This window comes from Pundamilia nyererei, unplaced genomic scaffold, assembly GCF_000239375.1.
Source record: "Pundamilia nyererei isolate P.nyererei 1_Seehausen unplaced genomic scaffold, PunNye1.0 scaffold00442, whole genome shotgun sequence".
Lineage (NCBI taxonomy): Eukaryota > Metazoa > Chordata > Actinopteri > Cichliformes > Cichlidae > Pundamilia > Pundamilia nyererei.
Window position 1 is genome coordinate 247,903 of NW_005187843.1, and position 16,081 is coordinate 263,983.

Genomic DNA, 16,081 nt, shown 5'->3' on the forward strand with positions numbered 1-16,081 from the left:
GCCTTAACGCCCACTCACATCCTGGGCCATCTGACCTCAGGAATTCGCATGATAGGTTGGGTGCAGGTTTCACAATGAACTCACCCGAAACCCTGGCTGATTGGGACCCACACCCAGTTTCACACCTTGGGTCAGGCGATTAGAGGATCATCAGGGGGTCCTTTTGTCCCTCTGTGGGGGGAAACTCCCACTGGGTTTAAATCTGCTCCCTTCTCTTGTTTGCCAAAATCCCCACATCTGGGCTTAACTCATTTAGCTCAAAGGTCAGCTAATGAAAGGGGTGTGACCTCACGCCTGCCACTCAGCAGTCTATGAAGATGAATGGTAGATGATCCTGTGGAGCTTGGGCTGTGAAAAATACGCCCATGTAAATCTTGTATTTTTCTTGTTTTTTCTCTTTGGATTAGTTGGCGTTGTTGCACTTGGTCACATTACCATGTAAGAATCTGTTCTAAGATGACTTTAAATGTATACATACAGTATAAATATATATATTTATTTTTTATTAAAAAGCATAGGGAGGGCTCAGCCCTGTCAGTCCATTCATACCAGCCGTCCCTGATAGACAAACCAGGGATCCTAAATGCTGGCAAATCCACAGAACTTGTAAAAAAAGAAATGATCACATATATTGAACTCTCTACCTCTCTACCGGGTCCTCATCTTTTTACATTTATTCTGATTATCTGCGGAATTGATGACTGGTGTACATATGAACTCATATGTTTCATTCTGATATATCTCCGAAACTTTGTATGGGACAGTTCAGATAAATCTTTGCCCAGGATGTTGGTTATTAGAGTTTTCTTCAAAGACTTCCCATTTACAAAGATGATGATTGAAATCCTGTCTGTAAAAGAAACAAAATATAAATTTAATACAGTTTAGACAGTTAGTCTCACCTCCAAAGAGAGTGAGTGAGGTGACACAGCTACCTGAAATATGATTACTGCCTGTTAACATACCATCAGTGGAGGACAGTATGTATAAGACCAGTGGTCAAATGTACCTTATTACATTTACTCAAGTACTTAATTGAAGTACAGTTTTAATGCAATTGTAATTTTAAGAATTTCTACTGTATGTGATGCTGTTTTCATCAAAAAAGACAGTGAGATGCATTGAAGTCCTGTCCAGGTTCTCATGTGTTCCTGTTGGTCATCCAAGTCGGTCGATCCCAAAGAAGAGAAAGACTCCGTGGAAGACTTGCAGGAGCTGTTTGGCCCAGAGGCAAACCGGTACATGATCATGCTCTTCAGGAGTATGTAAGTGAAGATGAGCCGGGGCTTCACTGCATCATCCAGTGCTGTGGAAATAGATTCCACGTCTTTGACAACATCAGCAAAGACACAACACAGGTGGTGGAGCTGGTCAAGAAGATTGATGACATGATGGCAGCAAATGGAGTTGGAGGCTGCACCAATGTTGGTTGAAAAGAAGTATAAATTCATACAATCACTGATGCAACAAATCTTAACATTCATGTATATTCTTATGAGAAAGTAACAAAAATGGCCAATATGTGACATCTGCTCTTTGAAAAAACATAAATGAATATGTTTTTCACACATTTACAATCTAGGAAAGGCATGCAATAAATATATTATTATCTAAAACACTGCTTCTGGATTACACAGGAAATTTATGTCCTGAGGAAGTAGCAAAGAAGGTCTGAAAGTTACTGTTTCAGCTCCTATTGATTCACTGAGTAAAAGTACTTCATCATAGCAACACCAAATAACTACTTCTACTATTATTATTATTATTATTATTATTATTATTATTATTATTATTATAACAATAATAATAATTATTCTACCCTCCCTGTACGTTGATGCCCAGTTTGGCAGATAGATAAACAGTTCTTCAAAAGGAGAGGCAAAGGCTTCCAGTTCTCATTGCAGGGTTTATTTGTCTCCCTAATGAAGGCACTGTAAAACTACAAACATAAGAAAAGCATATTAAAACATACATCTGGAACATAATATATTCCTCACATTACAAAGTACAGACTGAAGACTGAGCAACTTGAATTATTGCTGGTATAACCAAGAAAAATAAATGAAAACATGTTAACCCCAAATCCCGCTAGCTTGATGCTAAATCATGATGGAATTTCCTATTGACATGCTAACACAATTAGCATCGGCAGTGCAGCTAACATGCCGGCTTCAAATATGAGAGTCAACAACCCATTTTACATCACATGCTTAACATGAACACAGAATATAATCGTACTTACAAGCATTTATTTCTCATGCTCCAGTACAGCCAACTTCAGAGCTAATATTTTGTGTGCTGGTATCAACTTGGCCAGACTCCATGAACTTTTCCTATATTTACTAGTGGTGGGCGGATCGATCCAAATATCGATAGTATCGATCCCAGGTCGGGATCGGTATCGGATCGATACTAGCATGGTTAGATTGATTCTTTACTTTGAGATCGCTATGCTGTGCTTTCGGCAGAAACGAAACAGCCAGGTTGCTGGACTCGCCGCTCCTGTGTCAGCGGAGAGCAGGCACACTTTGCTCCCCCCTCTCCTTATGTTTCGGTGTTGCGCTGACACGTCACGTGACTTAGACACTTTGGGGGTTATTAAGTTGTTTACATATTAATTATATTTTTACCAATTGTTTTTGTTGTTGAGAATTTTAATTGTAATTTTTGTATTATAGTTTATCAACAGTATTTGTTTTAATTTGTTTACTGGTTTGCGTGCACTTAAGATTAAAAACAAAAAAAAAGATCGCCACCACGGCAGACCCGATGGCATTTTCATGCTTCGCCGCATCATTTATTCTTACAATAATCACACGGTTGCTGTAACAGTACATTCAACAGCTGCAGCTCTCCCACTGGCAGCCGTACACATCACCACCACCAAACCTGCAGCGGCAACGCAGAACACGCCCTGCCACATATCCCCATCGCCCACTTCACCCCACCCCGGGAATCGGCCCGGACCATCGGCGCTTCATGCCCAGCGACGGAGAAGTCTCCACTCTGGCGGTTGCCCGCGCCTCCAGCGGAAGCCCGGGAGCTGGCCTGATGGCCACCCATATGGCAAGCAGCGGCGGCGCAGCAGGAGTGGACGTGAGCCGGGGCTCAGAGGCAGCTGGGCAGGACCATGCAGCCTGCGTGCCGAAGCAGACAGCGTGCCGCCCTCAGGCAGGACCCTTGCGCACCTCAACCTCCATCTCCAGCTTGGCAGGTCCTGCTGGCGCGCTGTCCACCCTTACAGTGATCACCCGGTTGCTGTAACAGTAGCCTACATTCAACGGCTGCAGCCCTCCTGCTGCCAGCTGTACACATCAACACCAAAAACAACAACATCACAAGCAGCGCACAGGTTTTAAGCCGTTGAGGCATGATTGTAGATGGAGTGAAGGTGTGTCCATCTCATCTGCAGCAGCATTGCAGACCACGGCCTGCCACAATAATAAAGCATTTTTAAATTTAATTATAAATAAATTATTTCTCCTAATTATGTCCTGGGTTTTAAGTAATTAAAAATACAAAATGAAAACTCACAAAAAAGACTTAAGGTCATGAAAATTAATTGCGATTTAGCAGTTGAATGAGGCATCCACCTTATTTATTGGAAAGTATCAGTATTGGTATCGACAATACTGGCCCGTATTTGGTATGGGATCGATACCAAAATATGCAGTATCGCACACCACTAATATTTACTAGAGAAAATTGAGTACACAAACCCGCTTCCTCCCCCTAGTGTAGTAGTAAAACAACCTCCGACACTGGCCGCAAATACACTTTAGGAGTGCCATTCTTGACTACCTTCACTTCCACCTTACGTACTCTATGATCTTGGCTAGGAATGGCTTTAATCACAAGTCCAACAGGCCACTCAGTCCTTTTTACTTGCGAATCCTTCATCAGTACAACATCTCCCACTTGAAGGTTTGGCTTCTCTGTTGTCCACTTTCTCTGTGTTTGAAGCGTGGTCAGATACTCCGTTTTCCACCTCTTCCAAAATGCATCAGCGAGTGCTTGGACCCTTTTCCAGTGTTTGTTGGACAGATCATTAACATCAAAATCCCCAGAGGGAGCAGTCACTGTATCTCGTTTCTATGTCAACAACATTGATGGGGTGAGAACTGCCGGTGCTTCTGGGTCAGAAGACACTGAGACCAATGGTCTTGAATTTATAATGGCGGTAACCTCTGCCATCAGGGTGACAAGTGTCTCATGTGTGAGGTACGATGGATTCAGCTTCAGAAGAAGAGCATCTAAGATTCGCCGAGCGATGCCAATCATCCTCTCCCACACCCCACCCATGTGGGAAGAGTGGGGAGGATTGAATATCCAAGTACACTTGTTGCCTTTAAGGTAACCCCTCACCTCAGAGTCTGATGTGTCAAGTCTGAGTTCTTTACAGGCTCCAGTGAAATTTGTTCTGATTGTTTTGTTTGGCCCTCTTATGGCAATGAAACATCTGAGCTCATTGATGAAGCTTGTAGTGGTCATAGTCTCTATAACCTCAATGTGCACAGCTATGGTAGTCAAACAAGTGAACATTACTGCCCATCGTTTACTTTCCGCATGCCCTCCTCTTGTTCTTCGGGCAGTCACCATCCAAGGTCCAAAAACATCCAACCCTACATGAGTAAATGGCAGATCTGGTGAAAGTCTTTCAGATGGCAAGTCTGACATCTTCTGGTCCTCCATTTTACCTCTCAGCCTTTTGCAAGTTACACATTTGTGTATCACACTAGATACAAGTCTTTTTCCCCCAATCAGCCAAAGTCCTGCCAACCTCCCTCTGTGCAATGGCGTCCTTGGTGCGCAGACTGTTCGTGATATCTTCTGACCCATAATGTAGCAATGTGCGTCTTGGGAATGACCAGAGGATGTTTATCGTCAAAAGACATATCGGTTGAGGACATACGGCCGCCAACTCTTAATAACCCATCTTTGTCCAGAAATGGTGTCAGCTTTCGCAGTGGACTTTGTTTTGGGATTCGGTCCCCTTTGGCTAGACACTGCAACTCCTTTGCAAAGGCATCTTGTTGAGCAGTTTTAATGATCACTTTTACAGCTTGTTCATCTTCATCTCCAGTGTTGCCGCCATGTGTATCTGCAACACTCCTTGCCTTTTTGATTAGTGTGGAGACTGCACGAATCAAAGCTCTCCAAGTGGAAAATGTAAGAAACCTTTGAGCTCCAAGTGAGCTTTCTTTAACCATTGTGCTGAAGGTCGTTACTTCAGGGCGAACATCTGGATCCACCTCCGGATGTATCAGCTCAAAGTCATCACTCTGGGGAAGGAGTCCTTGTGAAGGGCTCAATAGAAATGATGGTCCAGTGAACCAATTGGTGCTTTTGAGAGCTGCAGCAGTTGTTGGCCGAGTTCCATGGTCTGCTGGGTTTTCTTCAGTGGTGATGTAATGCCACTGATCTGGACGAGACGACTTTCTGATCTGTGCTATCCTGTTTGACACATAGACATAAAACCTGCGTGAGGTGTTATATATGTAGCCCAGTACTATCTTGCTGTCAGTATAGTACATCACAGAATGAATGTCAATATCCATTTCATCTTGGATGAAGACTGCCATTTCAGTTGCCAAAACCGCAGCACAAAGCTCAAGACGGGGCACGGTGTGCGCTGGGTGTGGGGCCAGCTTTGCCTTTGCCATAACAAATCCCACATGGATCTCTCCTCTTGCAGAAATTGTTTTCAAGTAAGCCACAGCAGCTATAGCAATGACTGATGCATCTGAAAACACACACAACTCTCTGTGCTGAGTCTGTGTGGACAAAGACACTGGAACATATAGTCTTGGAATCTGGAGCTGTTCTTAGTCTTTCATAGAGTCTTTCCAGAGTTTCCAGTGTTCTTGTTTTGAAGCTGGCAATGGCGTGTCCCATGTTGTTCAACAGAGAGGTTTCTCACTAAATGTCTTCCTCCCACTGTGACTGGCACTACAAATCCCAAAGGGTCAAATAAACTGTTCACTGCAGACAAAATCCCTCTTTTTGTCAAGGGCTTCTCCTCCTTCGACACACAGAAGGTGAAGTTGTCTGTCTCCAGATTCCAAATTAGACCTAGACTCCTCTGAAGAGGTAGTGACTCCACTCCTAAGTCTAGATCTTTCAATTCCTTGGCCAAGTCTTCTGGTGGGAATGCTTGCATAACACTGCTGCTGTTCGATGCAATCTTGTGTAGCTTAATGTTTGATTTAGCTAGCATCGCTTGGGCAGTGCGCAGGACACCAGTGGCTTCTGCTTCAATAGGAAAAGATGCAAGTCCATCATCCACATAAAAATTGCGTGTGATGAACTCCCTTGCACTGGTAGTGGAGTCATCTGCTTGCTTAGCAGCTCGTCTGAGGCAGTAAATGGCAACTGCTGGTGATGGACTGTTGCCAAATACATGTACTGTCATTCGAAACTCTTTCACCCAAATATTGGTAGATACCATCTTTCCTCACCTTCTTTTAATGGAGGGGCCTGCTCTGCTTGCTTTTCAACAAATATTCTTTGCATCAAATTGATGAAGTGTTTCCTCATTTGTGTTTTTTTTCTCCAGAGTTCTCCGAAGAGATGCAAGATGCTTTAATGCTTGAGGTCTGTTATTGGGAAGGTGGTTTCGTGGTGACCGAAAGGGTAATGGGGAAACCCAAGTATTGTAAATGTCTTTATAGACTTGTTCATCTAATGTCTTCAAGAAACTCTCGTCATCGATCGACATTGCCGGGACGTCATCATGTTGTGTCCTTTGAAACACCTGACTGGAAAACTCACTTTCCTTACTTTTCAAGTGCTGTGCAGAGCTTCGAAGACTTAGGTTTGAGGTGTGACAACCAAGCTTTTCTTTGACTTGCATATTGTTTGGACATGCACTCAAGAGTGAAGCTCGTCCATTTGGTAGAAGGTTGGTCTTGTACACACAGATGTTGGATGTCTTATGCACTTCTCCCAGACACACTTCCCCTACGATCACCCAACCAAGGTCGAGTTGTTGAGCATATGGTTCATTATGGAGACCATTATGCTGTTCTCTGACTTTGTGCACACGCAGAATGTCTCTGCCAAGGAGAAGGAGGATGTCAGCTTCTGGATCAATTTCTGGGACTTTTCCCTTGATTGCCTTCAGATGTGGGTAGTAATGAGTGACATCTGGGGATGGGATTTCCGTCCTATCATCAGGTATCATATCAAACTCAATAAGAGTAGGCAGGGGAAGCTGAGTGGTGCCATCAAGGGACTCCAAAATGAAGTCACGGACTCGTCTCCCTGCTATCTCCACAACACCTGAGCATGTTTTCAGTGTATAAGGCTCAAGCTGTCCTTCAATGTTGAAGATGTCAAAAAAGTATGTTTTAGCCAAGGAGCGATTGCTTTGTTTGTCTAGAACAGCATACATCTTGACAGCTTTCTCTGGTTGTCCAGCAGGATACACTCTGACCAAACATATCTTAGAGCATGACCTTGAACCAACTGAGTCTCCGCATACTTCTGTGCATTTTGATGTCACGTCAGCCACATTTGCTTCTCCTTCTCTCTCCTCCCCGCCATATCCTTCACTAGCCACCAGGCTCTCTGCATTTTTAGGACGAGGATTGGGGTGCAGTGCGGTGCTATGTCTTTCACTACCACAATCTGTGCACTGCACTGATTTAGGACAATCTTTGGCCATTTGCTGCACAGAAGAACAACACTTGAAACAAATGTTCTTGTCCTTTAAGTATGCCTTTCTTTCTTCCAGGGTCTTATTTTTGAAAAGACGGGATTTTCTGAGAGGGTGAGGCTTGCAGTGTAGTGGACACTGTTTATTGGGGTCCAAGTTGTTCTTGCCTGTAGGAATGTTTGGGCTGGCTGCCATATTATTTGCTATCTCCGTCCTCTTAGCAGAGACATGTGAACGATACTTCTGTTGTGTCATTCTCTCGATTCTAGGATTGTTGGTATTGGCAGCGGTGACACAAGAAAAACTCGGGTCATTACGAATTTTGGCTTCTTCGTTGACAAAGTTTCACAAAAAATTAAAATGGAGGATAAGACACTGCATTCTCTCTCTTGAACCTCAAGGCAGCTGTAACCCATTTCTCCTGAAGGTTGTATGGGAGTTTTTCCAGGGCTGTATCGAGGTGTGAAAGGCCTGGGAGATGACTACTTGTCTTTGCAGCATGAAGTTCTAGCAGAAGATCCCCCAACTCTCTCAAATGCTGGTTGTCTCTGTTCGTCAGCTTCGGAAAATCCTGAATTTTCTTTAAAAGTGCATGTTCAATGACTTCTGGTGCGCCAAAACAGTCTTCGAGTCTCTGCCACACCATCTGAAGACCTGCAGTGGGATTGTTTATGTACGCAGCCCTGACTCGCTTGGCTTGTGGTGCTGATTGTGGCCCGAGCCATTTGGATAGCAGGTCTAGCTCTTCTTGAGGTGTTACATCCAGATCTTGAATTGCACTTAGAAAGGAAGCCTTCCAAGCCCAGTAATTTTCTGGTCGATCATCAAACCTGAGCAGGCCCGAGCTGATCATCTCCTTTCGTATCAGGTATCTCGTTAGATCAGACGTGTCAGCATGACTACTCCTTACAGGTGTGGGTGTCCATACCTTAGACTGAGGATGGTGAAATCGATCATGGTTTGCTGGCTCGCCTCCATAGCTCCAGTTGCAAGATTCTCTCTTTGGGCTCAAAGCACAGAAGACTGGCAAATGTGTGAATTCTTGGTTGTTGCTCCTACTGGGCTGATGGATACTTGGTTGTTTGTGAGCATTTGGTGTTGCATTGATGGCCATGGCTGGCTGTGGCACCAGAGAAGATAGGAGTTCTGGATGATTAACTTGTGGAGTCTGCAGATCGTCGCCGAGTTCTGATTATTGCTGCACATACTCTTGGACTCGTTCTATTGGCCTGATTTGCTGCATATTGTCCAGCTGGGGCTGTTGTGGATGCTCACTCTTGTGCAGATGCTTCCTAAGCTTGAGCCTCAGCTAGTGCTGCTGCAGCTGCCTTCTGTGATTTGAGTACGTGTAGCTCTGCATCCAGATCTTCTTTCTTTTTAAGCTGCTCGCCCTGTTGTTTTAGGATGCTTGCTTCCTGCTTGGCAAAGGCAGTACTATTCTGCCCTCCCTGTACGTTGATGCCCAGTTTGGCAGATAGATAAACAGTTCTTCAAAGGGAGAGGAAAAGGCTTCCAGTTCTCATTGCAGGTAAAAGCGATTCATTTTTTCTAATGACTTTTTTGATATATGACAAAGTTTTAACTCCAAATATAAACTCTTATGATTAATTTTAATTAAAGTAATTAACTAATTAGAAACAAAACACACAAAAAACACAATATTCCTGTTATTTTTCATTTATCGTAGGGATAGAAAATTTGTTTTGTCTTGAATTCTAACACAAATTGGGTTGAGGTGTCATAATACAGAATAGTATTATGTATCAAAGCTAGCAATCAGCATAAAATCTATATTTCCAAGGAGATAACAGACAGATTTGGGTCTCATCCGGACCACTTTTTCATGTAGATGTGGCACTGGCACAACAGCCAAGTGTGGCCCAAAACTCAGGGAGCACCTGATATCGAGACCATATAATATGGACTTGTAACTGAATTCTCACAGCCAGACTCACTTATATTTAACACCATCAATCAAGGTCAGTTATGGCCTATAAAAGCTGAGGGCCACATGTTGGACAACTGGTTTACTATGGGTGTTTGTTAAAAAAGGCCTACAACATGCATTAAAATAACATTCACACTAGTTAAAGCTAGTTGCCAAAAAACAAAAACTTCAGCCCATTGGGTCATTGTCATAGGACCAAAGGAGGTTTCCTGTGGTGTCTTGGACTAGGATATTGACAGCAGATTATTTGGGTCATGTAAATTGCCTTTGTGGATTATGGTTGTGTTTGAGCACTCAGTTTGGATTTAGGTTATTATAGTAATTAAAAATGAAGTACGAAAAAAGACGCTAGGCTCCAAACTATGCCAGCTTTTAGCTGGTTTTGTGTACTTACAAAACCTGCTGAAATAAAATAAAGTTACAGAAGAAATGTCTTTAGTTTTATTTTTTTCCAATTTGGTCACATTTATGAATGCAACCAGTACTTTTGTACATATATTTATTGAAAGTAAACATATTCAATTCAGCTGTGGTTCAAGGGAACCACAACTAATTAGGTCAACGGGGGAACACGGTAGTAACATCACTGGGTATAAAAAGAACATCTTGAGCAAGAGTTTCTCAGAGGTTACTATGGATAACAGTTCACCAATCTGCAAAAACATGTGTGGGCCATCCACAAATACAGGTTAAATCTCTATCAAGCAAACAAGAAGTCATATATCAACATGATCCAGGAATGCAACCAAAGATTATTTAAAATGGACAGAGAAAACGTTGATGTCTTGTACTACACAACAACTTGTTCTTTTTGATTTTGTGTCACCTTTGATCATGCCTCCTTGTTTTTTATTCATCAATGAAGCATTCTCTCTCTCTCTCTTTCTCTCTCTCTCTCTCTCTCTCTCTCTCTCTCTCTCACCTTTTCTAATTTAGATTCATAAATAGCTGTATTAAGGCCACACTTAACATTACAAGTTTTCGAGCACATCATTAAACACGTTGCATTGGTCAGCTAGGACCTCCAATTTTCTTGCAAAATGTTTTTCTTTTAACTGCTTCTCCTTATTGTCGCCATTGTGGTCAATAAGAAAGTGTGTATGATCCATACTTATATGCTTTTCTGATTTCAATGAACAAGCTTTGGCTGTTGTGTTAGTAAGTTCCCTGCAGCTGAATACCATCTTATAGTTTCTGACCTTGAGCTAAATTGTGCAGCTTTTGGTAGATTGGGCAAGTCATATTGAAATGAACTGACTATGCTTGTGTTTATAAAACAGCACAACTTTTGTAAATCACTCATAAAATTAACTACTCCTATTAGCTTCTGACGATTTCTGAAACCAGGTTGTGCTCTTTGCACAGTGATGTTGTCCTGATAGTGAAGGCGGCTGAAGTTGGGGAGTGTCAATTAGTCCATGAGTAACCTCTGAACACACCATCATTAGATTACATAGATTTATGGATTTTATTGACATGCAGTAGATCCATTTCCATTTTCTGATCAAATGGTTTTCTTTTCTTCCGCCTTCCTTAGTCCTAAAAATGTCATTGTTAGAAAAAGGTTTTGTAGAAATTGTTATCTAATCATTAAAAACTCCACTTGAGCTGTGAACCCTTTAAGCTAATATTTGTATGAAACGCTGATCCCTTAATGTCAATAATGGCAAAAGCTACTTTCGGTTGCTCCTTTATCACAATGGGTCGCCATAGTGGGAAACTTCTGCATGTTTGATTTAGTAGAATTTTAGTAATAATTATCAGTAATACAAAGGTAATACAAAGAAGTTATCAGCCAACGTATATGTGTGCATACTTCAGTAACAAGCAATCATTTGAAAAACCTTATCATGATTTTGAAGAACAGTGTTTGAGTAGTACACAATGTGGCAATTAGATTTAGATGTGAATAAAAAAAAAACATAATGCAGTGACTGCAAATCTTACAAACTAATGTATTATTCACATTAGATGTCTGTGAAGGTTCTCAGTCATCCAGGTCATTGTAGTCAAAGGAGCTTGCAAAGAAAAGCGTCTGGACTTCTTTTAAATTGCTTATCACCTTATCATGCGAATTCGCATGACAAGGTGGGGCCAGGTTTCACAAAGAGCTCACCCGAAACCCTAGCTGATTGGGACCCACACCCAGTTTCCCACCTTGGCTCAGGCGATTAGAGGATCATCAGGGGTCCTTTTGTCCCTCTGTGGGGGGAAACTCCCACTAGGTTTATATCTGGGACTCTCCACCATTTGACCTTAGAACTGAAGAAGCTTCTCGGATGAGAGGTGAAACGTCTTCAAGCAACTTAAAAGAAGTCCAGACGCTTTTCTTTGCAAGCTCCTTTGACTATTCACATTAGAAGACAGAAAACATCAACTTTTTAAGTTCAGAGAATGTACCACTTTAACAAAAATATAAAGTCAATTTCATGGCAGGAACAGGCGAAAGTCACTATGGGTAACAAAAACGGCATCTTTAAATATTTGTGTAATATTATAGAGTCTGTAGTATACAATTAAAGTATACATCTTGATCTTCCCATTCAACTCACTCCTCGGGCATGTGTAACTTTCCTTAGTGTCTGCAATGTTGCCTTCTAGTAGTAATGAACCACTTCCTCAGCGGGACTCAGGCCTATTAAGAGAACAGCAGTGGGGACAGAGTATCTTCTTGATAAATCCCACACTTGATGGTGATGGATTGGTTGAAGTTGGCCTCTAGTGTTTTTTGTCACATCCCCGTTGAATTCCCGATGAAGGCTTTTAGGGTCCTGTTGATCTTATATAGTTCTGGGAATTCCAGGAGTCTTGTTTGAGGCTATGAGTAATAGGCTTTCTTGTAGTCAATCCAGGTGATGCGCAGGTGAGGGGGTGGGTTGCACAAAAGACAGTCTGACTACCTATTATTATTGACTACTGTCAATAATCTCACTTTAAGCAAGGCAAGTCTGGAGTGTGGACTCCAGCTTGTCGGTCTGCTGACTTAAACAGGCTCTCCTCCACACTGTTCTCATTTATAAAGTGCTTTACAAACCCAAATATTAGGGCTAACAGCTGGATTTTCCTGTGTGAGTACAGCTAGCCAAACTGCAAACAGCCAATTACTGCTAAAGAGACAGACACTGAAAGTGGACAGTATATCCGTAGTTACTTAACATAAACTCATTGTTACAACAAGTGACAGCGCAAAAGTGATCCCCTTAGACTGATTTTTAGGTTTAGTCTCTTTATTTTCCTCTGATCTATCAATTCTGTTACTAGTTAGCTAACATGAGACGTAACACAAGTAACGTGGCAGCCCTCATTTTCTATTTTTTTTCTGTTAAATGTTAATGGATTAAATGTTTCATGATGTTACTTTTTTCAACAGTATTTTTTTCACTCTTCTTTCCAAGATTCTTCATGTCCAGGTAGCAGCACTGCAGTTTCTGACAGTGGAGAAATTTTAAAACATGAAATTAGTGGACGTTTTTCTATAGTGCCTGAAACAATGCCAGATTGTAAACTTCCGGGACAAACTGCCCCACTCCCACTTTATTCTCCCTTTAAGTTCTCCAGAAATTTCCATGGGCCCAGTAAAATATCCAGCTCCTTTAGTTATTCACACAGTGTGCCCTCACTGAGCAAAACACAAAAGAAGGATTTACACGAGCAGCAAGCTTACCTGACATGAGGTTAAAAGAGTTTACACCTATCATCAGTGCTGATAATTTTGATGATGAAACCTACCTGTTCCAGTGCTCCTGTGCAGGCCTGTACCAGTGCAGTGTGACAGGCCTGCTGTTTGTCATGAAGGGAGAAGGAGACGCCGTCAAGTTTTTCCCCCCTCACCAGATAACAGAAACTCATGTTGTTATAAACATCACAGGGTTTTCTGGTTATGATAATGTCAAGGATGAAGACCCTCCCTGCGACCCAATCTAAACATTGATTCTGCTCTTCTACAAACCCCCAGATGCTGATGTTAGATCTGTTCTCAGTGTGTTCATGCTGCCGTGAACTATTTTGTTCTGCAAAACTCTGCGTGACAGGAGGAAGTCAGAAAAAACTGAGAGATAAATAGACGTCCTCTCACTGTAAACTGCATCCAAAGGATGTTTACACTCCCTTCACGGATCCTGAACATGACCTGTTCTGTCAACCAATAGAAGCTGATTTTGAAGAGGAGCACCATGAAAGCTACTTTCCATCATTTCAGATAGTCTTAAACAAAAGTCCTTACAAATATTAACCTGAGTCTGACAGACAAGAACAGCTCCAGCTGTGTATGGGAAAAAGAGATTCAACTGTTGCCCACTGGAGGGGGAAATGAAATCAAAAAATGTTTTCTTTCTTTACTTTATCTGAATATGTTAAAGCCTTCATTTACTGTGTTTTTATTTTATTGTTACAAAGCAAAGAAAAGTTTACAAGCAAAACTCCCTGTAAGTGGTGGCTCTTCAGTCAGGTGCAGGAAAACTCTGTGTGGTGTCTTAAGGCTGTGCTGCCCTCTATCTCTGTCAAATACAGGAGGAGACGTGTCCTCTGTGGAGCTATAAATAAGCCATGTGTTGAACAGAGGCTTTAACATTCATCTCTCTCACCTGAGCAGTGGCAACAGTGACATTAAGATGGCTTCATTTCAACCAGGTAAGACTTAAAGTTAATTTCTCTGTATGGTTTGTTACACACTTAGAAATGCTGGGTTATAAATGTCCCAATCAGTAACCCAACGCTGGGTCAAATATGGACCGAGCCAACTCTGGGTTGTTTCAGCTTAACAGAGTTACTGGTTTGACCCAGCACACTGGGTTAGGATAACTTTCCAAAAATTGGGTTAAATTGACCAATGTTTGAAGTTGAGGTTACCAAAAAATTGGGTCAAAAGTCAGAACCCATCACATGGGTTATATTACCATTAATGTTTGGGTTAAGATTTCTACTTATTATAAAATTCAGATTATAAAAACTAGATTCAAAACATCTTTTCTTAAAAAATCGTTTTATTGCCATATGATACATAGAACATAGAAAGTCAAATTCATAAAAATTATATCAATGAAAGTAAAACGCAAGTTTAAAAAGTATATAATTCATTATATTATATCCATTACTTCACATCAGTCTTTGGTTACAGCACATGTACATGTTAATACACATGAAGACATGTGTAAAGTATGTTATGTAAAGCCGGCTCTGTTTTAGAACAAATTACATGTAAAAACTCTTAACTTTAAAAAACTGATGAATTGATGATGTTTTTCAGTACCTAATACATACATCTTTGGACATACATCTTACTCTTTGGAAAAGTGGCAAGAGGGAATCTCCCTCTCAGATCATTTCATGCATTTTATGCTTACATCATAACAAATTGAGCCCTCATTAATTTGATCATATTTGATTCATGTGCTGGGATTCATCTATTCTTGGGATAGATGACAGTGTGAAGGAATTCCCGAACCTGGGCACATGACTTTGGGTAACTTGCATCAAAAACAAAAACAAATTGAAGCAGCCATCAAAAGACCTTAGATTGGTGCAAAAAGCAGAAACAAATCTATCTTCTAGTACCAGGCAAGATGAACATTTTCTTGGGGTTCCTTTGGTGCTGAATTCTTCTTCCTGATAGAACGAAAGGTTTTTCTGACATTACATATACACCACTTCAGAAATCCAGTTGCTGGCCTATCAGTCCTGCAAGGGCTAAACCACGTATCCTGAAATTTTTAAACAAAAGAAAGGGGTCAGTAAAGTAAGATTTAAAAGATTATTTGCAGTTGTTTGGTTAATGTCAAGTTGTCTGTAATCCTGGAGCGGTGAGCTCCAACTCTATGCTTGACATTTGCTCAGAGAGGATAAAACAACAATGAAGCAGACCAGTCTTTGGTTGTGAATGCTTGCAATTAATTGTTAGGAAATGGACTAAGCCAAGATCAAGTATCATGTTTCACACACTTTATATTGTCACAAGGTTGTACAAACCTTTTTGCCAACTTCGAAATAGATTTAAACAAATGTTATTATTTATGCATCTATAATGTGCATATGACTGAAGATATAACTTAAATGTGTGACATATAATGTGCATACATCTTTTAAAGATATGGAATCAAACGTTTTGACTGATCCTCTTTGTTTACATGCCCCCAGCGCACACACTTTGGGAGCTGCCACTGGAGTAATTTTACCTTGGCCAGCACAGCACAGTGTCCCTGACGTTCTGACCAAGAAGCCCAAATGTAGCCACAGTGAAAATGACACACACACACACACACACACACACACACACACACACACACACACACACACACACACACACACACACACACACAACTACCATCAACAACAACAAAAAGAAAACTTAATAATAATAGATTTAGTTTAAGTACAAGAAATACTCACTCTTCTCCATAGTGCTCCATTAAGTGTAAAATAAGTATCCGGACCCTCCATCTTTCATGTATGGATTATTAGGGGCGACCGTGGCTCAGGGG

General features: G+C 41.4%; 1 pseudogene; it reads left to right on the top strand.

Moving 5' to 3' along the window:
- Positions 1 to 2,979: 2,979 nt before the first annotated feature.
- The window catches only part of LOC102205140 (GTPase IMAP family member 4 pseudogene), a 23,833-nt pseudogene continuing 10,731 nt past the window's right edge, over positions 2,980 to 16,081 (top strand).